Here is a 25582-nt window from a genome sequence, read left to right as displayed (position 1 = left end):
TGCGTTTCCAGTGTGCTAACTACTGAATCATCTTACTGGGTGGAAATGGGATAGTGTATTGGGATCAGTGCTGCTTATGCTGTCTATTAATGTCCTGACAGACAGTATTAACACTAGCCTAAGTGTTTTTGCAGTTGATGCAGCCATCTATCCGTTAGTATACGTCGGACCCGCGTGTCGCCACTATCAGTGATTGCAGACCGAGCGCCGCCACACGACAGGTCCAGTATAGAGAGACTCCTTAGCACTCGCCCCAGTTGTACAGCCGACTTTGCTAGCGATGGTTCACTGCCTACATACGCTATCATTTGCAGAGACGACAGTTTAGCATAGCCTTCAGCTACGTCATTTGCTACGACCTAGCAAAGCGCCGTATTCAGTTACTATGTCTTCTGAACAGATAATATTGTGACGCATGTACCGTCAAGAGCGACGTTCATCATTAATGGATTAAAGTTAAGAATCAAACTAATTCCGTCCACTTTCTGAATTCTAATTCCTTGTCATGTTCCAGTCCTCATATCAGTATAGTTCTTCCCTCCTCACGCCAGCCAGCGTGAGCTAAAACGCGTGCATTTCGGCCTCCACTAGTAACACAGTGTTGGCTCTTCTGCCAACACCAACAAAGTACTATCTTTAAAATGCCACACGAATATCCTGTCAGCTCTTGGTAAGATTTCAGAGTGATGCAAAGATTAGCTACTTGCTTCAAAGTACTTGCGCTTAAATGTGTGAAATCCACACCAGGACTAAAGGGAGATGAACATCTGCGTAGAATGGTCACAGAATTGTTTGAATCACGTGAGAGAGTCGTGGAAATGTTGAAAAGCTCGAATTAGCAGGACCTTCCAAATACACACAAATCATCCCACAAAAGCCTGGCTACAAAGTTTCTAGAACTAGAATTAAGTGAAGAGTTCAGGGATATTAATCAGTGCCCAACATATCGCTTCCGTGGGAATTCTGAAATAATATTAGGAAACTGTATCACAGAAAAAGGCATTTAAGCAGCCATTCTCCACGCGCTCTGTACGTGAGTGGTATAGTAAGATGCCCTAAAATGTTGTATCTTGATAACTACTCTTTGACATGCACTTCACACTGGGTTACTATAAACGGAGATGTAGATGCAGACAATATCAAAGTCGCTTTAGACGTATCACATTTCTAAAAAATTTACAAAAAAATGGTTCAAATAGCTCTGAGCACTATGGGACTCAACTGCTGTGGTCATAAGTCCCCTAGAACTTAGAACTACTTAAACCTAACTAACCTAAGGACATCACACACATCCATGCCCGAGGCAGGATTCGAACCTGCGACAGTAGCAGTCGCACGGTTCCGGACTGAGCGCCTAGAACCGCGAGACCACCGCGGCCGGCAAAAAATTTACAATTGTCGCTATAAAGCAGGGACGCACACAGATAGCTTTTTTTATTTTTTTTTTTTTTATTTTTTTTTTTTTTACACAGCCAGTTCGGAATAAAAATTCTCACAACACGCTATTTCGGAAACTGTGCAGTTACGCAACAGTCTGTAAGTAATGCTTCTGTAAAATAAATTGTAATTTGTTACATAAAATGAATGTTTTTGAAACAAATTATGTTTACTTTTTTCCCCTTGTGCAAAGACAGTGAGAGGTTTACAGCCCATAGTACATCCAAATCTATACACCTCTGCTGTAAATGTTTTCAAGACGAATGTACTAAGTGATTGGTGCAGTGGTTAGGTCAATGGACTCACATTCCCAAGGACGGTGGTTCAAATCCTCATCTGATAATCCTGTTTTAGTTTTCCTTAAATCGCTTAACGCACGTCCCAGGACAGTTCATATGAAAAGGACTGATTTCCTTCCCCAGTCCGAGCTTATGCTGCATCTCTAAAGGCTCCGTCGTCGGCTAGACGTTAAAACCCTTATCCATTTGTTTGTCTGCATCAGGCAGCTCAGAAGATTGTGTTAGAGTGATGAGGCGGGGTGCGCCGTAACTACGCTTCACCTCGCTCCCTTCAGCCGCGTGGCTGCCTAGGGTCTGTGGTACTGAAAACATTTTTCTATTAACAGATTTCTTTTGTGTTGTTGTACCGCCTTTCGTTGTTCCCATTCAGTTAGTGTATGCATGAAAGGGCAGTGCAAAGTGCAAACTGATTGATGTGGTACGATGGGGCTTCAAGAATGAGTAGACCAAGTCACTTTCATTGAATGCGGTCCTGAACTTCGGTGGCACAAATACATGACACTACTTTTCAAAATAGTCAAGTCTCTCTACACAACGTCGGAACGTTCTACTAGTAGTTCAGTTCCTCGACGATGGAAATCCGCTCCTTCGTCAAGGAGGTATTCCAGAGACGCTGTATGAGCGTCCCTCCCCCGATGTTCCTTCAGCTACCGAAAACATTACCTGGATATCGTCGTTTGCGATCGATGTCGGTAGCCTTACTTCCCAGTCAGCATCGCCCACATCTGTGTGGCCTTGCTCAAATTGTTAACAACGTCCCAATATGGCTGGGCGCGACACCACCTTTCTTGAATATATCGCCAGAACTTTTAATGTGAACCCGTGTGTAATTTAGCCTTTTTGCTCCAAAAATCATGCTGCTCCGTATACTTCAGCTTTGGAGTACATTTCCAGACGCTGCGAAATTTCACTACAGATGGAGTTACAAACGATCGGTCTAATTTAGGCTCGTTCTGGGCACCTACGTCACTCATTCTCCCACAGCCAATAAGCGTTCAGTAGTGTTACGAGCGCTGTGCTGTGGATGTCACACTCGGTGCGAGCATTACACGTTATCCCAGCGAATTATTTAGTGAATTTTCATTCCATTTATTGTGATCTGATTGCGGTGGTAAGCCAGAATTCTACACAAGTTAGTGAGACACATAAATTTCGGGATATACGCTTATATCAAGTCGTGTACCGCAACTGTCGCTTGTAACCGGCAACAACCGTTCGTTTCTCGAAATCCGAGAACCACCATCGTTTGTGGGTCGGACTACAGCACAAGTGATGCACCTACATCGTCCGTTCAAAAAGTTTGTTCGTGGCCTGTAAGCGACGTCAGCCCTGTAACTACGGTGGCACCTTGCATTAATAACTGTTATAACATTCTGACTGTCAATTGTGATCTAGCAGTGTCAAGCAGTGTACATGTAACTGTGGTGTGTTAACGTTCTTGTGTCACAAATCGCAATGGGGCAGCGTCTTTAAATCAAGTGATCAAGATATTCTTCAAAATGTTTTGAACACGGAAAGAACGCGTGAAAAGTGTCTTGCATGCAAATACGACACAGGGATGCCTGCCGCGACCTGATTCGAATGCAAGACCACCGGTGATTATCAATAAGAAACCTGCCGCCGTTGGATAAGCAGCTGCCAGCAGAAAGTCGTATACTCTTAGCTCACTTATTTGGTTCAAATGGTTCAAATGGCTCTGAGCACTATGGGACTTAATATCTATGGTCATCAGTCCCCTAGAACTTAGATCTACTTAAACCTAACTAACCTAAGGACGTCACACAACACCCAGTCATCATCACTTATTTGCTGCATAGTTTAATTCTTAATTTCTTTGCGTGTTTTTGGTACTTGCATTGTTTAATTTATAAATTTCGGGCGTATTATAGTATTTGAGAGTTGTAGCATCGCGTTTTAGTACCTGAACAGTGTAAATTCGAGTAGTCGTCTGTCTTCTGTTTTTGTTTTGAACGGCCAGTGTCGGTTGGTCACAGCCAGTGTGTTCCCTGCCGCCGTTGGATAAGCAGCTGCCAGCAGAAAGTCGTATACTCTTAGCTCATTTATTTGCTACATAGTTTAATTCTTAATTTCTTTGCGTGTTTTTGGTACTTGCATTGTTTGATTCATAAATTTCGGGCGTATTATAGAATTTGAGAGTTGTAGCATCGCGTTTTAGTACCTGAATAGTGTAAAATCGCGTAGTCTCCTTCCGCCGCCGAGCAGTGTGTCAGCAGTGCGTAAGTAGCAGCATTACTGCATTTACTAGGCAATCTTGTATTTTAATAACCGTTTAAATTTTGTGTCGAATTGTTTGTGCTCTCTGTAGGTTAGTTCAAAAAATAGTTCAAATGGCTCTGAGCACTATGGGACTCAACTGCTGAGGTCGTAAGTCCCCTAGAACTTAGAACTACTTAAACCTAACTAACCTAAGGACATCACACACATCCATGCCCGAGACAGGATTCGAACCCGTGACCGTAGCGGTCGCGCGGTTCTGGACTGTAGCGCCTAGGACCGCTTGGCCACTCCGGCCGGCTGTAGATTAGTTCAGACGTTCTTTGCACAACAGTTTTTAGCATGGATAGGGACTGCAACTGCTGTGTTCGGATGCAGGCTGAGTTGGCATCCCATCGCTCCCAGCTTCAGGCAGTGTTGGCTTCGGTCACACAGCTTGAGGCTGTTGCCAATGGGCATCACTGTGGGGGTCCGGATGGGGATTAACCGGGGACGGCCAACTCGTCCCACGCATCCCCCGATCGGACTACGGCTGTGGCTGCGGCTGCCCGGGATACTGCCCACATTGAGGTTGATCCCTCACCTGTGGTAGAGTGGGAGGTCGTCTCGAGCTGTGGCAGGGGGCGAAAGACATTCCGGAGGGCTGAACGGGCGGCCTCTCCAGTTTGTCTGACGAACCGGTTTCAGGCTCTGTCTCTGGCTGATACTGATCTTCGGCCGGACATGGCTGCTTGTCCTGTTCCAGAGGTTGCGCCTCAGTCTGCAAGATCGGGGAGGTCGCAGAGGGTGGGCTTACTGGTAGTTGGGAGCTCCAACGTCAGGCGCGTAATGGGGCCCCTTAGGGAAATGGCAGCAAGAGAGGGGAAGAAAAACAATGTGCACTCCGTGTGCATGCCGTGGGGAGTCATTCCAGGTGTGGAAAGGGTCCTTCCGGATGCCATGAAGGGTACAGGGTGCACCCATCTGCAGGTAGTCGCTCATGTCGGCACCAATGATGTGTGTCGCTATGGATCGGAGGAAATCCTCTCTGGCTTCCGGCGGCTATCTGATTTGGTGAAGACTGCCAGTCTCGCTAGCGGGATGAAAGCAGAGCTCACCATCTGCAGCATCGTCGACAGGACTGACTGCGGACCTTTGGTACAGAGCCGAGTGGAGGGTCTGAATCAGAGGCTGAGACGGTTCTGCGACCGTGTGGGCTGCAGATTCCTCGACTTGCGCCGTAGGGTGGTGGGATTTCGGGTTCCGCTGGATAGGTCAGGAGTCCACTACACGCAACAAGCGGCTACACGGGTAGCAGGGGTTGTGTGGAGTGGACTGGGCGGTTTTTTAGGTTAGATGGCCTCGGGCAAGTACAGAAAGGGCAACAGTCTCAAAGGGTGCAGGACAAAGTCAGGACATGCGGGGGCCAAGCAGCAATCGGTATTGTAATTGTAAACTGTCGAAGCTGCATTGGTAAAGTACCGGAACTTCAAGCGCTGATAGAAAGCACCAAAGCTGAAATCGTTATAGGTACAGAAAGCTGGCTGAAGCCAGAGATAAATTCTGCCGAAATTTTACAAAGGTACAGACGGTGTTTAGAAAGGATAGATTGCATGCAACCGGTGGTGGGGTGTTCGTCACTGTTAGTAGTAGTTTATCCTGTAGTGAAGTAGAAGTGGATAGTTCCTGTGAATTATTATGGGTGGAGGTTACACTCAACAATCGAGCTAGGTTAATAATTGGCTCCTTTTACCGACCTCCCGGCTCAGCAGCATTAGTGGCAGAACAACTGAGAGAAAATTTGGAATACATTTCACATAAATTTTCTCAGCATGTTATAGTCTTAGGTGGAGATTTCAATTTACCAGATATAGACTGGGACACTCAGATGTTTAGGACGGGTGGTAGGGACAGAGCATCGAGTGGCATTATACTGAGTGCACTATCCGAAAATTACCTCGAGCAATTAAACAGAGAACTGACTCGTGGAGATAACATCTTAGACCTACTGATAACAAACAGACCCGAACTTTTCGACTCTGTAAGTGCGGAACAGGGAATCAGTGATCATAAGGCCGTTGCAGCATACCTGAATATGGAAGTTAATAGGAATATAAAAAAAGGGAGGAAGGTCTATCTGTTTAGCAAGAGTAATAGAAGGCAGATTTCAGACTACCTAACAAATCAAAACGAAAATTTCTGTTCCGACACTGACAATGTTGAGTGTTTATGGAAAAAGTTCAAGGTAATAGTAAAATGCGTTTTAGACAGGTACGTGCCGAGTAAAGCTGTGAGGGACGGGAAAAACCCACCGTGGTTCAACAACAAAGTTAGGAAACTACTGCGAAAGCAAAGAGAGCTTCACTCCAAGTTTAAACGCAGCCGAAACCTCTCAGACAAACAGAAGCTAAACGATGTCAAAGCTAGCGTAAGGAGGGCTATGCGTGAAGCGTTAAGTGAATTGGAAAGTAAAATTCTATGTACCGACTTGACAGAAAATCCTAGGAAGTTCTGGTCTTACGTTAAATCAGTAAATGGCTCGAAACAGCATATCCAGACACTCCGGGATGATGATGGCATTGAAACAGACGATGACACGCGTAAAGCTGAAATACTAAACACCTTTTTCCAAAGCTGTTTCACAGAGGAAGACCGCACTGCAGTTCCTTCTCTAAATCCTCGCACAAACGAAAAAATGGCTGACATCGAAATAAGTGTCCAAGGAATAGAAAAGCAACTGGAATCACTCAACAGAGGAAACTCCACTGGACCTGACGGGATAGCAATTCCATTCTACACAGAGTACGCGAAAGATCTTGCCCCCCTTCTAACAGCCGTGTACCGCAAGTCTCTAGAGGAACGGAGGGTTCCAAATGATTGGAAAAGAGCACAGGTAGTCCCAGTCTTCAAGAAGGGTCGTCGAGCAGATGCGCAAAACTATAGACCTATATCTCTGACGTCGATCTGTTGTAGAATTTTAGAATATGTTTTTTGCTCGAGTATCATGTCGTTTTTGGAAACCCAGAATCTACTCTGTAGGAATCAACATGGATTCCGTAAACAGCGATCGTGTGAGACCCAACTCGCTTTATTTGTTCACGAGACCCAGAAAATATTAGATACCGGCTCCCAGGTAGATGCTATTTTCCTTGACTTCCGGAAGGCGTTCGATACAGTTCCGCACTGTCGCCTGATAAACAAAGTAAGAGCCTACGGAATATCAGACCAGCTGTGTGGCTGGATTGAAGAGTTTTTAGCAAACAGAACACAGCATGTTGTTATCAATGGAGAGACGTCTACAGACGTTAAAGTAACCTCTGGCGTGCCACAGGGGAGTGTTATGGGACCATTGCTTTTCACAATATATATAAATGACCTAGTAGATAGTGTCGGAAGTTCCATGCGGCTTTTCGCAGATGATGCTGTAGTATACAGAGAAGTTGCATCATTAGAAAATTGTAGCGAAATGCAGGAAGATCTGCAGCGGATAGGCAAATGTAATGTATTGCGAATACATAGAAAGAAGGATTCTTTATTGTATATGATAGCGGAACAAACACTGGTAGCAGTTACTTCTGTAAAATATCTGGGAGTATGCGTGCGGAACGATTTGAAGTGGAATGATCATATAAAATTAATTGTTGGTAAGGCGGGCACCAGGTTGAGATTCATTGGGAGAGTCCTTAGAAAATGTAGTCCATCAACAAAGGAGGTGGCTTACAAAAAAACTCGTTCGACCTATACTTGAGTATTGCTCATCAGTGTGGGATCCGTACCAGATCGGGTTGACGGAGGAGATAGAGAAGATCCAAAGAAGAGCGGCGCGTTTCGTCACAGGGCAATTTGGTAACCGTGATAGCGTTACGCAGATGTTTAGCAAACTCAAGTGGCAGACTCTGCAAGAGAGGCGATGTGCATCGCGGTGTAGCTTGCTCGCCAGGTTTCGAGAGGGTGCGTTTCTGGATGAGGTATCGAATATATTGCTTCCCCCTACTTATACCTCCCGAGGAGATCACGAATGTAAAATTAGAGAGATTCGAGAGCGCACGGAGGCTTTCAGACAGTCGTTCTTCCCGCGAACCATACGCGACTGGAACAGAAAAGGGAGGTAATGACAGTGGCACGTAAAGTGCCCTCCGCCACACACTGTTGGGTGGCTTGCGGAGTATAAATGTAGATGTAGATGTAGACAAAGTTCATAAACTCACATGGGAGGTCAACATTTTGACGACATAATCGACATTGATGCCAACGTGACGTAGTTTTAACATACGCAATGAGGACTTCCCTGACAGTCTCACATGGTGTGTGTGTGGTGTGTGTGTGTGTGTGGGGGGGGGGGGGGGGGATAACTATATAGAACAACTGAAGCATTAAAACCAGTATCGCGACTTTTCTCTATGTTTTATAAACACAGTCTCGAAAATTTATGTACCGTGTCAGAACTGTGTCCACAAGCAACCTGGAACAAGTGCCCTCTTCTGACAGTGAACCACTCTTGTAGAGCGGTGATGTGAGCGTTGGACGTTTTGTGTAACTTATTTTCTGACGTGCTTAGGTACTTCATACGTAGTAATAACTACTAAAATGTTTTTTTTTTCTGTAGTCTCCATAAACACCGCATCTTGTTTACTCGAAAGTTATCAGTGAAGGCATTCTATGTTCTACTTCTTGATTACAAATGGAAGTCTTACCTGCTTGCAGATTTATAACGAATTTCGTCTGTAAGCCTTTTTTCCCATCTCGTATTTATAGAATTAGTACCAAAGCTAAAAACTCTCTCAAACCTACGTTCAGACATAAAACACTCACTGTAAAAAAGAAACAGGTATTCTGAAGTAAAAGCACATTTCAGTACTTACAAATTCATTATTAGAATTAATAAACTATTTATACAGCACCAACTGAAGCCACAGCCAATTAGATGAAAAATTTGACCAATGCTTTCTGGCGGCACCAATATGCTGAGAAGGTGTGACGATTTCATATACAGGGTGATAGAATAAGAACTCCCTAGTTTTAATGCTCCTAGAATCTGTACAAAGTGACATACACTACTGTAGTTTGTGGTGTTTGATTCATCAACTCTCCAAGTTTGGTCCCCTGCACTTGGCAGGTCTGCTTGACCTTGAGTCGGCATCAGTGCTGTTTTTTTTTTTTTTTTTCCTCTGTTCGCTCAGTTCAGTCCAGGCGTGCATGCAGTACAGAGCAACACTGCAATAATGTGTACTCCACAACAGAAAGCGCAGTGTGTTATTTGGATTGTAAAAACTGAATTAGTTATAACAGTGCAACGTAATTTTAGGTGTGTGTTTTTCCAACAAGATGGCATCCGACCTCCTTACAGTAACCATGAGTTTGCAGCTCTTGACACTCGCGTTCCAGGAAGGTGGATAGGCAAGGCTGGCCCACTACCTTGGCCACCACGAAGCCCAGACTTAACCCCACTGGACTTTTTCTTTTGGGGCCACATAAAAAATGTTGTGTACAGTGAAAAGGTCAAGGACATCAAACATTTACGGGAAAGAATCTTGCGGTTGTTAGGACAGTTACACATGAAATGTTGGTGAATACGTGGCTAGAAGTGGAATATCTTCTCGACGTGTGCAGGGCAACAAATGGATCCCACATTGAAATCTACTAACATTAAACAAATCTCGAAGGAATTCTCTTTCATGATACCTACTCATTGATGTAATTTTTCATTAATTTACCCATTAAATTTATACCTAAGACTAAGGAGCTCTTTTTCAGACACCCTGTATTTGCATAGCTTATTTGCAAATAGGGCAGTAACACAGTGTGGACAAAACAGCTGTAACGGTAATTCTTTTAGAACGGCACATATTACTCTGCTGTAGACTGTCACAATGCCCCGCCGCCTGAGCCACATTCCTGTCACACGCATTCTTCTCAGCAGCGGACAGAATTTTCCTTCGAGAATGAGTGCGTTCCGATCCATTGTTACACGTCGAAGAACAATGCAAGATGACAGGGTCTAGTCTGTTCTAATGAGGTAAGTTTAGCAATAAGCGAACATCTAAAGCTGTGAAACACCCTTTGAGGTGGACTTTGACGTTCAGCAACGGGCCGTGACAAGACGCCCAAGACCGCGTGGCTACTCCGCGCGGCCTTCCGAAAAACAATCACTGCAATATTGTATTTATCTGATGACACTGGACAAGCGACTTTCAATTACAGTGTCTCGTCTGTGTGGGGCTATACGCAATGGATGTACGAGTGAAGGTTGTAGACACATGGATGATGACATATGGAAGTTTGGGTCTGGCCAATTGGCGTGCTTGGATAGACTAATGGTCACGTGACTGCTTCCGATATACGGGAAATCAGAGCTAGAGTCCCAGTCCAGCAAAATTTTCATTGTGGTAGTTTCATTATACAACTGACGTTTGTCCACATTTGCAACTGCGAACACATTTCATATAAGATTGGATTAATTGCAACATTCACATGGGAATTGAAACACTCATTCTACCCACGCTCCATACGTGAATGGACCGGGAAGAAATCCTAATAACTGGTACAATGAGGTGGACCTTCTTCCTCACACTTCAGATAGTTTGAAGAATATACAGAATGCTTCGAAATGAAAGAGCAGATTTCAGTTGTTCTATAAAAGATAGAAACACACTGCACGTGACACAGACGGAGAAAAGTTCAAAGTTTTGACTCATCTGCTCTGTTGTTGGTCGGTCGCAGGTTCGAATCCTGCCTCGGGCATGGATGTGTGTGATCTCCTTAGGTTAGTTAGATTTAACTAGTTCTAAGTTCTAGGGGACTGATGACCTAAGATGTTAAGTCCCATAGTGCTCAGAGCCATCTGTTGTTGGTTTGTAGCCACACAGCGACTACGCCACAAGTGAAACCATTTTGTGTGACGGAATTAGCGCAAGTCAGTCCATTTTTCGAGGACAACGTGCATTCCGCCGTCAGTTCAGCAAGAAGCCGCCTCTGCACAAGTAGCTGATGAAAATGTCGAGCGGATCCGAGATGCATTCACACGGAGTCCGCGGAAGCCCACAAGACGAGCAGGCCAGTAACTTCAGCTTCCTCCAAAATGGCGTGGCGTGTTCTGAAACGACGCCTGCAGACAAAGCCCAACAAGTTGCAGTTATAGCAGTAACTGCGTCCCGACGACCGTAAAAGTAGGTATGAATGTTGCGTATCAGATCTCCAGGATATGGCAGTGGACACTTTTTCCGAACTACTCATCTTTTTGACGACTTTTCATCTATCGGGTAAAGTAAACCGAATTTTAATAATAATTCGGGGGCTCACAAAAACGGGCGTCGTCCTTGGTCATGAAAGAAACTCACAGAAGCTGAATAATTTTTGTGCCGTTTCTGTTCCAAGGGTTTATTGACCATTCTTTTTTGCGGAGGACTCTGTGACAGGAATGTCATACCTGGACATGCTAAAAAATTGATTGTTTCCTCAACTTCAAATGGTTCAAATAGCTGTGAGCACTCTGGGACTTAACATCTATGGTCATCAGTCCCCTAGAACTTAGAACTACTTAAACGTAACAAACCTACGGACAGCACACAACACCCAGTCATCACGAGGCAGAGAAAATCCCTGACCCCGCCGGGAATCGAACCCGGGAACCCGGGCGCGGGAAGCGAGAACGCTACCACACGACCACGAGCTGCGGACTCCTCAATTTCGCCTAGAGGTGTGGCGTTATCGTAACAACACCGTCCCACAGCATTGGATTGGAAGAGGTGAACGACAACATTTTCATTGTTTTAGGCCTCACATGTCACCAGCCCTCACATCTTGCGATTTTTTTTTCTGTGGCTGTTCGCTCTAGTTTTCTGATCGCTGCAGGATCGAAAGTTGTCAAACCTTGTTTGCAATAGAATTATGTTACTCGATATAATTTCTTCTCGATCATATTGCGTAGTCACAATACCATTTAATTTGTTGTAATTTGTAATGAGCAGTACATTTATCTGCATGCTGTTCAAGTTCATTGGCATTGTTATTCCATGTCAATCCCAAATTATTGTAAAAGGAACATCCTGATTAGATCAATGGCAGAAAGTTGACACCGGAAGATGTAGACATCGCAGTACGGATGAACATTTAAACAAAACCACACATTTCCAAATCTCAACTCAGGCAGGTGTTTGAAGAGGACAAGGAAAAATACCTGAATTCACTCTTCAAAGTGAAGTCGTCCTTGTAGGGATTTCGCACTGGAGTTGCCATGTAAATAATGAGCAGGAGAGCCTGTTGCAAGTGCAAGAGATCAGAGCAGGTGTCGTCATTTTTTAATACACAGACTAAAATGAAAGCAAAGAAGGAGAGAGGCGTTTAAGAAGCCATTCTACTCGCACTCCATCCATACGTGAATAAAATATATATCATTATGAGAAGGATCCTTTGTCTTGTAGTTCACAACGGTTTCCCATTTTTTCCACAGTATGAGAGTACATGTGACTGTAGACGATCCTACGTTTAATGTCTCGTGTACTAGAGGTTCATTACAGACAGAAGTTAGAAGCATACAGAGGGATGAGGAAGGAAACAGGGCGTGGCTTTTTCATTGAAACCACCACGCCGTTCGCCAAAAACGAATCAGAGATACCACAGCAATCCAAAGCTAGACAGATGGACAGGTATTCTACACAGAAGCGAGTCAAGTGCCTGTACCAATACATCACCTAGCTTGGTTACTTAGAGTGGGTAGCACCTTTCTAATCTTGTGCAAGATAACCAGTCATCAACAGTCAAAAGTAATCCTATAACTGGTGAAATTCAGGTCATGTGATACTAAAAGAGAATCTTCTAGTCATATCCACACTATACAGTAGTTCTGATCAATGAGATGCAGAATGTTAAATCGAATATCATCATCCAATTTAAGTTTCCTAAGCGCTTGGAATGTGGCGACAGCATTACCTGTCGTTTGTTGAGGTTCCGGGATTAATGATTGGTTTATCAAACTTCACTGAAATTTAAGAAAACACACATACGAACGCTAATCATAAAGTTGTAAGTAATTAATTTTGTTTGTTTGCTGGTGCATGTCTGTGGTCCTTGTATATGTTAAATCCTCACGCCACCGTACTGTACGACGCCACTAGACCAGCAATATGGAGCTGTCCACTGATATAGTATTGTGTGGTAATTCGTTTTGTGCATTTGTGGGGGAACAATTTTTCAACAATCCACGTGAGGCGTAGCACCGTATAATGATCCTGCCTTGGAGGCGGTTAAGTGGGAGATGTGTCTCAGAGCTGAATAGTGACAGAATGGTGACGCGAGACTGGACGCGCACGTAGTTTATGTATCAGCCGATAGAGGACAGTATTCGATAGGGGAATTGTGATTTAGTTTCGATTGTGCCCACTAGAGTTCACTAAAGTAATAGAATGTTTTTCATAAACTATTCTAGTATTTTCATAAAGTGTTATTATGTCTTTTTGTGTAGGTAAAATGTTATAAATGTGTTTTCCCAGTATGAATAATGTGTGAGCGTGGTTTAAGGTTAATATGAAGATAATTGTTTAACGAGTTGTGTAGTGCGACTTAGTATGGGAACATTTCGATGAAGTATGGATATGGACAAAGAGGATTTTTGTAGAATAGATTTGTAAAGTAAGTTTATGGTAAAGGGAAAGTTAATTCAGGTATAAATAACAATATTAAATAACTTTATGCATAAGCAAAACTTCAGCATATTAGATAATTACGTCGGTAAAAAGTGCAGTCTTTAGGTTTACTATTTTGCGATTGGTTATTGACGAAAAGCGCGGATTGACGCCGGAGAATGTTGTTTTGCTATTGGCTGTTGAGTAAACTGACCAATGGTAAAGTAATATTCTTCGCGCGCCTTTCTCTGCTGGTAGAGAAGACTTAAAGTATTCTAGAGAAGAGTCGGACGTGTGCAGTAGTAGTTCCAATGGAAATGATAAGTTGCCGGATCTAGCAGTGTTTCATACATCAAAAGTGTGGTAAAGTGACGACATAATTATTCCGATGGGCGTGTAGAAATTTCGGAATTTTTAAGTGAATTTCGTGACAAGAAAAGACATATATTCCTCGTGGCGTATTGGGCAGGTCGGTGGCTAAAAACTGTGACTGCATTAGGTACCGACAGACTTAATATTTGGCGAACATTATCAATCAAAAACAATCAGTATTTTTGTAGCTATTACGTTTTCGGGAAATGCAACACCATAAACTTGCTAACGTGAGTGAAAGGGATTATGAGTGACTGTGTTAAGACTATCTTGGGCTTGATAGTGATACTTGTTCACCTAAGTTTCAGAATATGTTAATTGAGGACAAAATTTCCAACCTTTCATTTGTGTGAAAACTTTCTCCCGAAACGTAGATTAGTGGCTTAAATTGCAGCCTGGTTCACGTCGAAGTACAGTATGTTTCACCCGGCTTTCCTTCTGATGATCTGCTGAGACAATGTTCACAGGTAGGTGCAGGTCCGTTGTAAAGGGACGGAAAGAAGCGCGCCGCCGTGCATCGGTGCCCGGAAACACTAAAGCCGTAGTATTTTGTATCCGCGGTCGAGAGAAAGATTTTGATGAACTGAACAGTGCACGTTAGTGAAAGAATTTAGTGAACCGGTACTAGCAGAAGTTTGAACGGATCCCGTTTCGAGTTGCTGGAGTTGCAAGAAAGAAGATGATACGCAACGGCTGCAGTAGCAACGGGAGCGCAGCGAAGCAGCAGACGGCATGTTAGCGGTGGCGGCGAGCAGTACAACGGGGCAGCGCGGCCAGCCTACACGACGAGCGGGGGCCCGGAAACTGTTACGGTAGCCGCAGGGGATCGGACTCGCAGTTTCAACACGCCGAGGCTGCAGCATTGGACAAAACATAAGTCAGCTTTGTTACATCTGTTGTGTGTGTGTGTGCTGAAAGACGGAGAAACATGGCAAGTGATAAAGATTTTGTGAATACATCTACATCTACATCTACATTTATACTCCGCAAGCCACCCAACGGTGTGTGGCGGAGGGCACTTTACGTGCCACTAAAATTACCTCCCTTTCCTGTTCCAGTCGCGTATGGTTCGCGGGAAGAACGACTGTCTGAAAGCCTCCGTGCGCGCTCTAATCTCTCTAATTTTACATTCGTGATCTCCTCGGGAGGTATAAGTAGGGGGAAGCAATATATTCGATACCTCATCCAGAAACGCACCCTCTCGAAACCTGGCGAGCAAGCTACACCGCGATGCACAGCGCCTCTCTTGCAGAGTCTGCCACTTGAGTTTGCTAAACATCTGCGTAACGTTATCACGGTTACCAAATTACCCTGTGACGAAACGCGCCGCTCTTCTTTGGATCTTCTCTATCTCCTCCGTCAACCCGATCTGGTACGGATCCCACACTGATGAGCAATACTCAAGTATAGGTCGAACGAGTGTTTTGTAAGCCACTTCCTTTGTTGATGGACTACATTTTCTAAGGACTCTCCCAATGAATCCCAACCTGGTACCCGCCTTACCAACAATTAATTTTATATGATCATTCCACTTCAAATCGTTCCGCACGCATACTCCCAGATATTTTACAGAAGTAACTGCTACCAGTGTTTGTTCCGCTATCATATAATCATACAATAAAGGATCGTTCTTTCTATGTATTCGCAACACATTACATTTGTCTATGTTAAGGGACAGTTGCCACTCCCTGCACCAAGTGCCTATCCGCTGCAGATCTTCCTGCATTTCGCTACAATTTTCTAACGCTTCAACTTCTCTGTATACTACAGCATCATCTGCGAAAAGCCGCATGGATCTTCCGACACTATCTACTAGGTCATTTATATATATTGTGAAAAGCAATGGTCCCATAACACTCCCCTGTGGCACGCCAGAGGTTACTTTAACGTCTGTAGACGTCTCTCCATTGATAACAACATGCTGTGTTCTGTTTGCTAAAAACTCTTCAATCCAGCCACACAGCTGGTCTGATATTCCGTAGGCTCTTACTTTGTTTATCAGGCGACAGTGCGGAACTGTATCGAACGCCTTCCGGAAGTCAAGAAAAATAACATCTACCTGGGAGCCTGTATCTAATATTTTCTGGGTCTCGTGAACAAATAAAGCGAGTTGGGTCTCACACGATCGCTGTTTCCGGAATCCATGTTGATTCCTACAGAGTAGATTCTGGGTTTCCAAAAACGACATGATACTCGAGCAAAAAACATGTTCTAAAATTCTACAACAGATCGACGTCAGAGATATAGGTCTATAGTTTTGCGCATCTGCTCGACGACCCTTCTTGAAGACTGGGACTACCTGTGCTCTTTTCCAATCATTTGGAACCCTCCGTTCCTCTAGAGACTTGCGGTACACGGCTGTTAGAAGGGGGCAAGCTCTTTCGCGTACTCTGTGTAGAGTCGAATTGGTATCCCGTCAGGTCCAGTGGAGTTTCCTCTGTTGAGTGATTCCAGTTGCTTTTCTATTCCTTGGACACTTATTTCGATGTCAGCCATTTTTTCGTTTTTGCAAGGCTTTAGAGAAGGAACTGCAGTGCGATCTTCCTCTGTGAAACAGCTTTGGAAAAAGGTGTTTAGTATTTCAGCTTTACGCGTGTCATCCTCTGTTTCAATGCCATCATCATCCCGGAGTGTCTGGATATGCTGTTTCGAGCCACTTACTGATTTAACGTAAGACCAGAACTTCCTAGGATTTTCTGTCAAGTCGGTACATAGAATTTTACTTTCCAATTCACTTAACGCTTCACGCATAGCCCTCCTTACGCTAGCTTTGACATCGTTTAGCTTCTGTTTGTCTGAGAAGTTTTGGCTGCATTTAAACTTGGAGTGAAGCTCTCTTTGCTTTCGCAGTAGTTTCCTAACTTTGTTGTTGTGCCATGGTGGGTTTTTCCCGTCCCTCACAGTTTTACTCGGCACATACCTGTCTAAAACGCATTTTACGATTGCCTTGAACTTTTTCCATAAACACTCAACATTGTCAGTGTCGGAACAGAAATTTTCGTTTTGATCTGTTAGGTAGTCTGAAATCTGCCTTCTATTACTCTTGCTAAACAGATAAACCTTCCTCCCTTTTTTTGTATTCGTATTAACTTCCATATTCAGGGATGCTGAAACGGCCTTATGATCACTGATTCCCTGTTCTGCATATACAGAGTCGAAAAGTTCGGGTCTGTTTGTTATCAGTAGGTCCAAGATGTTATCTCCACGAGTCGGTTCTCTGTTTAATTCCTCGAGGTAATTTTCGGATAGTGCACTCAGTATAATGTCACTCGATGCTCTGTCCCTACCACCCGTCCTAAACATCTGAGTGTCCCAGTCTATATCTGGTAAATTGAAATCTCCACCTAAGACTATAACATGCTGAGAAAATTTATGTGAAATGTATTCCAAATTTTCTCTCAGTTGTTCTGCCACTAATGCTGCTGAGTCGGGAGGTCGGTAAAAGGAGCCAATTATTAACCTAGCTCGGTTGTTGAGTGTAACCTCCACCCATAATAATTCACAGGAACTATCCACTTCTACTTCACTACAGGATAAACTACTACTAACAGCGACGAACACCCCACCACCGGTTGCATGCAATCTATCCTTTCTAAACACCGTCTGTACCTTTGTAAAAATTTCGGCAGAGTTTATCTCTGGCTTCAGCCAGCTTTCTGTACCTATATACGGTGAAGGAGGAAGAACTTTCATTCAGTGTGAGTGCTTCACACACTAGCACACCTGAACAGAGAGAAGCAGTAGATTTTAAAATAAAAGGTGATGTTTTGATGATATTTCTATGTTATTTACGGACAGTGGAATTGATTCTGCTTCAAATATGTCTGTTAAAGTAACTAGTGGGGATAATACTTGTTTTGGTTGGCAGCAGAGCCAACACCGTGTTATTAGAGGAGGCCGAAAGGCACGCGTTTTAGCTCACGCAGGCTGGCGTGAGGTCTGGAACAGGGCAAGGAAATTAGAATTTAGAAAAAAGGACGTAGCTGGTGGAATACTTAACTTTAATCCATTAATGGTGAACGTCGGTCTGGATGGTACATGATTCAATATCAATAGTAACTGATAATGGCGCCTTGCTAGGTCGTAGCAAATGACGTAGTTGAAGGCTATGTTAAACTATCGTCTTGGCAAATGAGAGCATATTTTGTCAGTGAACCATCGCTAGCAAAGTCGGTTGTACAACTGGGGCGAGTGCTAGGAAGTCTCTCTAGACCTGCCGTGTGGCGGCGCTCGGTCTGCAATCACTGATAGTGGCGACACGCGGGTCCGATGTATACTAACGGACCGCGGCCGATTTATAGGCTACCACTTAGCAAGTGTGGTGTCTGGCGGTGACACCACAATACTAATTCAAAAAGTGACATTAAGCATGAACTCATCAATGATCAGGTGTGTGATGATAGTGTTGGGAATGTTACTGAATCAAATGTGTCAAATGCGGATACCAAATTTGGTATAGTGTTGGTGGAACAAGGTAAACAAGAAACAGAGATGCCAAAAATGGAACTAGGAAGTATGCAGGAAATGTTTGTCGCTTTAATGGGCTCAATAAAAGGACAAACTGAAAAACTTAATAGTAAACTCGAAAAACTTAATAGTGGTTTTAATGAAAAACTTGAAAACCAGGCAGCTGTTTTAAAAGAAATGCGGGAAAATGAATTGAAGTTATCAGAAAATAAAGTAGACGACAAAATTTCTCGAGTTGAGAATAATTGCAAAAGGTCTGTTAGCATTGTAAAAGGTGAATTAACAGAGGCTTTGAATAGAGTTGCTATTGGAAACAAACAAAGAGTAGATGAAATTAAAGAGGGTATACAAAAAGTACAGGTTAAAATAGCGGCTGTAGAATCTGTATGTGAAACTGATCACAAAGTGTAAGCCAGTAAAATCAGTTCTGAATCTGACAAATGTATGAATGAAGTAAAAACTGTGTCATAACGAGTGGATGAGTCTCATAAAAATGTTCTTCAGCCGACTAACCAAGTAGAAGAGGTGGAAAGTAGGTTGGATGAGCATGACAGTAGACTATGCCAAGTTGAAACTAACCTTAAACATGGAATTAACAGTAGTAAAGTTCATTAGACATTTGGAGAGGGTTGAGAAGTTATTGCATGAGGAGGAACATACAAATCGTAATGTCGGACCATCAAATGATGCAGGACCGCGACGTAATGTAAGCATTAACAGAATTGGCGCGTACTGTGGAAATGGCAGGAGCTGAGGTGCCAGGAGGTGGCGCTATCCTGCAAATGATAGGCGAAGTAATGGGGAACAGGTGCACGGTTATCGATCGTATTCTCCAGTGCGAGAGAATGATGTTGCGCAAAGGCAGCAGCAGCAGTAAACGTAAGAAAGGATACCGCCGCCGCCGCACACGGTGAGTTCCTGGAGTGTGGAGCAGTAATGCAACATCACATAACGCAGTGCTGAGGTAGCACAGACAGTTTCAGTGTCGTCAAACAAGTCTGAATGACGAATAACGAAGTGGTAGACCGTCTCTCGGTGACTAATTTGGAATCGCAAGTGAAGATATTTGGATGTGTCACAACAGAGTCGATCGTGGGAAAAGTGAAAATCAGTCATTTGTAACAGTTATCAACATCTTGCATGACGTCACCGCCCGCTGGATTCCGTGACTGCTCAACGCCGATTCCGAAAGCCCACGAAACTGAGACAGCAGCAGTAGCACTGCAGCTGTGTGAGGTCAATACCAATAACTTCCTAACAGAATGGATAGGTGCTGCTTGTTTCACTATGAGCCCTAGACAGAGGAACAAAGCAAGCATTGGACATATGTGGATGCACCACCACGGAAAGAGTCGAAGGTCATACCACTAACGGATAATGTGAGGGAAAGTCTTTCTTTGAACTTCCGTGGCCAGGAGCAAACTTTCTCGGGAGTTTACTATGGAAAACCTGGAATGAAGACACTGTTGTGGGCAGGCATTTACAGAACAACTACGACGTAATAATCGAGACAGAAAGTTTCCTGAGCAGCCATAAAGCTGACTTCTACAATGAAGATCCACACCCAGTTACCTACAGTTGGGAAAAATGAAACACAATGAAGAGTAAATACAGGGTATCACAGTTATAAATGCAGATGTTCGTGACTGAGGGACAGTATACTGAATAACATGACTTCAGTATTTACTTCATTTGCAAACTAATAACTGTTAGTAGTAGTATGTTTTTAGGTTGGTTAGTACATCCAAGTATATGTGGGAAGAGAAGTCATTCATTAATGCTTATTTTCTCCTGCCTAGCAGGTCAGGTGGTGAAGTGTGCAAAGCGGACGCAAAACGATAAGCCTATACTGACAGGTGTAGTCGACTTAGTGGAGCAGTTGTTAAACGCGTGCAGAAAACATCAGGTCATAAAGTATGTGATGTGTTTGTGGGAAGACTGTTAATGATAGAGAAAAAATAACCAACATACTGATGCGTGTACGTATTAAGGTACCACATATAAAAATATCTGCGCTTATACGCCTTACCCGCTGTATGTTGAGAGGGACTATGTACAGTAGTTCCCAACCTATATCAGACCAATAATCCCGAGTGCAATTAGCTAATACTCCCTCTCCTCACCTGGTGCCCCCACCATCACCAACATTACTGCCAAACTAAACTTTAGAATGAAACGATTGGTAAGACCTATTTCTAATAACCTTTCTTGTATTTGCTCCTTTGTTCTCAGTCAGTGTTCATAATATGATATGCTCAAAGCACATTTTCATTTCATTCTTATCATAGACAAAATTCGACTTCCACTTATTTAAATATCTGCAGCATGTTTGTTTTTTTTTTCTATGTTTTCTAGTTCCATAGTTTGGGTGCAAGAATAAATGATACAATAATCCCCGTGCATTGCGAGGGTTACCTGCAATTGTTTCATAGAAACGAAGGCTGCACGGTTCGCCCCCCTCTCCCCCAGCGACAAATGATTCACCCACACCCTGTTCTCCCATGAAACATAAACAAAGTTTAAATGTTGGACTACACCGTTTGTAAATCAATTACTTACCAACTGTCTGAAATTAGACCTCAAGCTGCCAATGCTTTGTGTCAATAATAATAATAATAATAATAATAACAGTGATTTGTAACGAGTTATAGTAGCCGCTATGTAGTTGATGTAATGTTATAGTGTCAATTAGTTTGTTTATTTGTTTCAGAGTGAGCCGGCCGGTGTGGCCGATCGGTTCTAGGCGCTTCAGTCTGGAACCGCGCGACCGCTACGGTCGCAGGTTCGAATCCTGCCTCTGGCATGGATGTGTGTGATGTCCTTAGGTTAGTTAGGTTTAAGTAGTTCTAAGTTCTAGGGGACTGATGACCTCAGAAGTTAAGTCCCATAGTGCTCAGATCCATCTGAACCATTTTGTTTCAGAGTGAGAAATAGTGTAATTTATGGTCCACTGCAGTAAGTACATAGAACATGGAGGAGAAATTTTAGTGAGATATTTCCCATTTGTTCCATATATGTCTCACTTTTACTGCATAGGTGCGAAATACAAAACAAAGTATATGTGTAGTGGGTGGACTATATGAAGAAGATGTTGATCATACGTTTCACAAGCGTAACTTTCAAAACGTCCTGCCCTGCTGTCATTCGAAAAAAAGTAACTGGTATTTTTTTAACTCTGCCTAAAGCAAAACACAATATATTTCTTTTCGGCTTACCCAAACGTATTTTGACACCTATGTGTCGTTTTCTGTCTGTAAAATTCATTTGTATAAAATATAGTACGAAGTTCATGCTCATTTATCTGTTGTAGGCACCTTGTCTGTTTTGTTTCGACTGCTCACCCAGAGATTGCATTTCCAGTAGAAAAGTATTTCTAATGTCCGGCTTTTCTGTTTTCTTTTTATAGGAATGATGTCCAGATTGTGCGAGTAGGCTTTGTGTTGTTTTTAGTGTTAGTGGCATCAGTTGTCGTTAGATGCCGGTACTGGTACTTAGAGTTGAAACACAAGAATCGGTGTACAGTACGACTGCAGACAGGAAAAATGGGTCTGGACAAGGTGAGCAGGGCTTCACTCGTGAAGTTGTTTTGTCAAAACAACAGCAATAGTGCTGCTGCTCTCTGCGCATATTGAGTCATTAAAGGAACACGGAGAGGTCCCTTTCGGCACCGGGATATAAAAATATGATTCAGAAGTTCGAATTAACATGATTTGGGAATTGCTCCTGGGAGACGCCGACAACCCGTTACACCACAAATTATTGAAGTATTTACTGCTGTCATGCCTGAGAATGCTGGACGCAATGTGCGATCCTCAAGCAGTGCATGAGCTGTGTCACGACAGCAGAACATTCCATCGTCCACCATTGTTTCGGGCAGCAGTAGAGCAATCTCTAGTACGGTTCCAGGCCGTCGCGGATGCAGATGATCGTCACATTCAGCAACGTTTGTAAACTTGAACGTAATCATGGTACGTAATTAACAACTGTTACCTCTAATGTGGAAGCTAAAATATTTTTCTTTCAATGTTTTATTCGTTATTCCTCTTCCGCATGTCCTAACAAAAGTTTCCACCAAGTTTCATTGACCTACGATTACTCATTCTTCATGGGGGCTCTCTCATGTTTTAAGTGTTTAATTAGGTACGAGGCGTGCTTTTTAAGTAAGTAGCGTTTTGAAATTAAAAACAGACTTGCTAAGATATCTCGATAATTTTATTCTTACATGAAAGCCTGTACCTTAATCTACGCACTGACGCCATTTCAGTCTGATTCTTGCTTGTTTACGTTGAGTACTGAGTCTTTAAGATGCATCAGATAATCGTGAGTCCCGCCGACTGTGAAGTACGGGCTGTTATAAGATTTCTTAGTACTAAAGGCCTAAAAGCGATCGATATTCATCGTGAGATCTGTGCAGTTTACGGAGAAAACATTATGAGTGATGGAATGGTAAGAAAGTGGGTGAGAGCATTTAAAGATGTCCGCACAAATGTGCATGATGAACAACGGAGTGGGCGTCCTTCGGTCGTTAATGAAAGTTTGGTGCAGGAAGTGGACAATAAGGTCAGAGAAAACACATGCTTTACGATTTCCTCCTTGCAGAATGACTTTCCTAATGTTTCTCGTAGTGTTTTGTATGGCATTGTGAACTGTGCGCACGTTCGGTACCGAAAATGTTGACGGATGTGCACAAAACCAAACGTTTAGACAGTGCACTGACGGTGATGATTTCTTAAGCCAAACTGTTACAGGCGATGAAACATGGGTGGCCTACATCACACCAGAATCAAAGCAACAGTCCATGGAAGTTGAGCAAGGGCATCCTTTTGCTGCAAGCAATGCCCGTCCGCATGTGGCGAATCAGACCCAAGATCTCATCACATCTTTTCGATGGGAAACTCTAGATCATCCTACATACAGCCCCGATCTTGGGCCCAGTGATTACCATCTGTTCCTGCACTTCAAGAAACACCTGGGCGGTCAGCGTCTTCAAGATGATGAAGTCAAAACAGTGGTGATGCAGTGGTCAACAAGTCAGGCGGCAGACTTCTATGAGGAGAGTATTCAAAAACTGGTACAACGTTATGACAAGTGCCTCAATTTGACGGAAATTGTGTAGAAAAGTAGATTAAGGTACAGGCTTTCATGTAAAAATAAAATTATTGAGATATCTTATCACGTCTTTTTTTTAAATTTCAGAACGGTGCTTACTTAAAAAACACGCCTCGTATAACCACTCTATACATTACAATATTTACAGTTTCCATCCTGTTGTGCATCTCCGGTGGATAGCTTCTTCTGTTGCTATTCTGTACACCGTTTTCACACCTTATTTTATATGAATCGCTCTCATCCTTTTTCTTCACACGTATTTTCCACAAAACGTGGTTTAAGCAAATCCTTTCGTCTATTCTCAGTGAAAGGTGCTGTGTTATTGTCGCTGCTCATTTGTTCATCGTTTTGCTTCTGTTCAGTGTTTCTTTTTCCATATTCCATTACAGTACTTGTAGTGAACAAGTCAGGCAGCATGTGTGTGTGTGTGTGGGGGGGGGGGGTGTAGTGTAATGTTTGTGTCATGTGCTGACGACGAAGATGAGAGAACGGAAAGGGTGAAACCCCGTGCCCGCACTTATCATACTGGTTACAAATAGCACCAAGAGCGCCCCCGAGCTTAACTCCCCATCCGACGCGAATGCATCACCATCAACTGTGTCACATGCCCTAACTTCATGAGACACTGCAGAGAGGTTTGGTATTTAAACCAGGACACTGGCGCAAAGTCTGTTATCAGAACCTTTATGCCACCACTTCTCTTCTCCTTGCCGGCCAAATACGGGCTGTGAGATTGTTTTTCATCACCTGCATTCCAACCGACTTGCCGTTGGGTCGAACACCGCTGCACAAGCGTGAGTTACGGACCTCGACCACGGGGGCGGGTTCTTCAGTTCAGTGTGGCGCTAGTCTTGAAAGTTCCGTGTGAACTGTTGTGGTGTGTCTGCTGAGGAAAGCTTATGTATATGTGTGAGAGAGAGAGAAAGAGAGAGAGAGAGAGAAGGAGAGAAAGAGAGGGAGAGCTGGAAAGAGGGGACAGGAGACTGAGAAACAAATGTTATTATGTATTATTTGGGGAAGTTCAAACGGTTCAAATGGCTCTGAGCACTATGGGACTTAACAGCTGAGGTCATCAGTCCCCTAGAACATAGAACTACTTAAAACTAACTGAACTAAGGACAACACACACATCCGTGCCAGAGGCAGGATTCGAACCTGCGACCTTAGCGGTCGCGCGGTTCCAGACTGAAGCGCCTAGAACCGATCGGGTACACCGGCCGGCTTTGGGGAAGTGCCTTTGCATTTTTTAAGTGTTACAGTGCGTTGTTTCACAGTGTTGTACACGCCCGGGTTCCCGGGTTCGATTCCCCGCGGGGTCTGGGATTTTCTCTGCCTCGTGATGACTGGGTGTTGTGTGCTGTCCTTAGGTTAGTTAGGCTTAAGTAGTTCTAAGTTCTAGGGGACTGATGCACATGGATGTTAAGTCCCATAGTGCCCAGAGCCATTTGAACATTTGAACACAGTGTTGTATTTTCCTTCAAGATTTTCTTTCGTTGTATCATTGCTTTTTGTATTTGGTTGTTCTCCTCTATCGTTAGTTTTCGATAGAAGCTATATCTTTCTTTGAGAATCTTAAGACCAGGGTTGGGTTGTTTTGGGGAAGCAGACGGCGAGGTCATCGGTCTCATCGGATTAGGGAAGGATGGGGAAGGAAGTCGGCCGTGCCCTTTCAAAGGAACCATCCCGGCATTTGCCTGGAGAAAATTAGGGAAATCACGGAAAACCTAAATCAGGATGGCCGGACTCGGGATTGAACCGTCGTCCTCCCGAATGCGAGTCCAGGGTCTAACCACTGCGCCACCTCGCTCGGTCTTAAGACCAGTCTCAGTGTTGTTTGGCAGATGGTTTTCTTGTATGAGGTGATCTGCAAAAGTGGGATTCGTGCTGTCAGTGTTTAGACTTTTCTGTACTGTGTTTTTTGTGCGGAAAGACATTCGTAGTTCTTTCTTCAGAATGTTTCCCACCGTGTGGCCGTTTCTATTGGTGTACGTTAGTATGTGTCAGGCTGTGCTCTTTGCAAGCTATTCGCGGATCCCTGTGTTTGTCACGTGTTTGTGTTCCTGG

This window comes from Schistocerca nitens, chromosome 2 (genome assembly GCF_023898315.1).
Source record: "Schistocerca nitens isolate TAMUIC-IGC-003100 chromosome 2, iqSchNite1.1, whole genome shotgun sequence".
NCBI lineage: Eukaryota > Metazoa > Arthropoda > Insecta > Orthoptera > Acrididae > Schistocerca > Schistocerca nitens.
Note: the sequence above shows the minus strand (reverse complement) of the source record.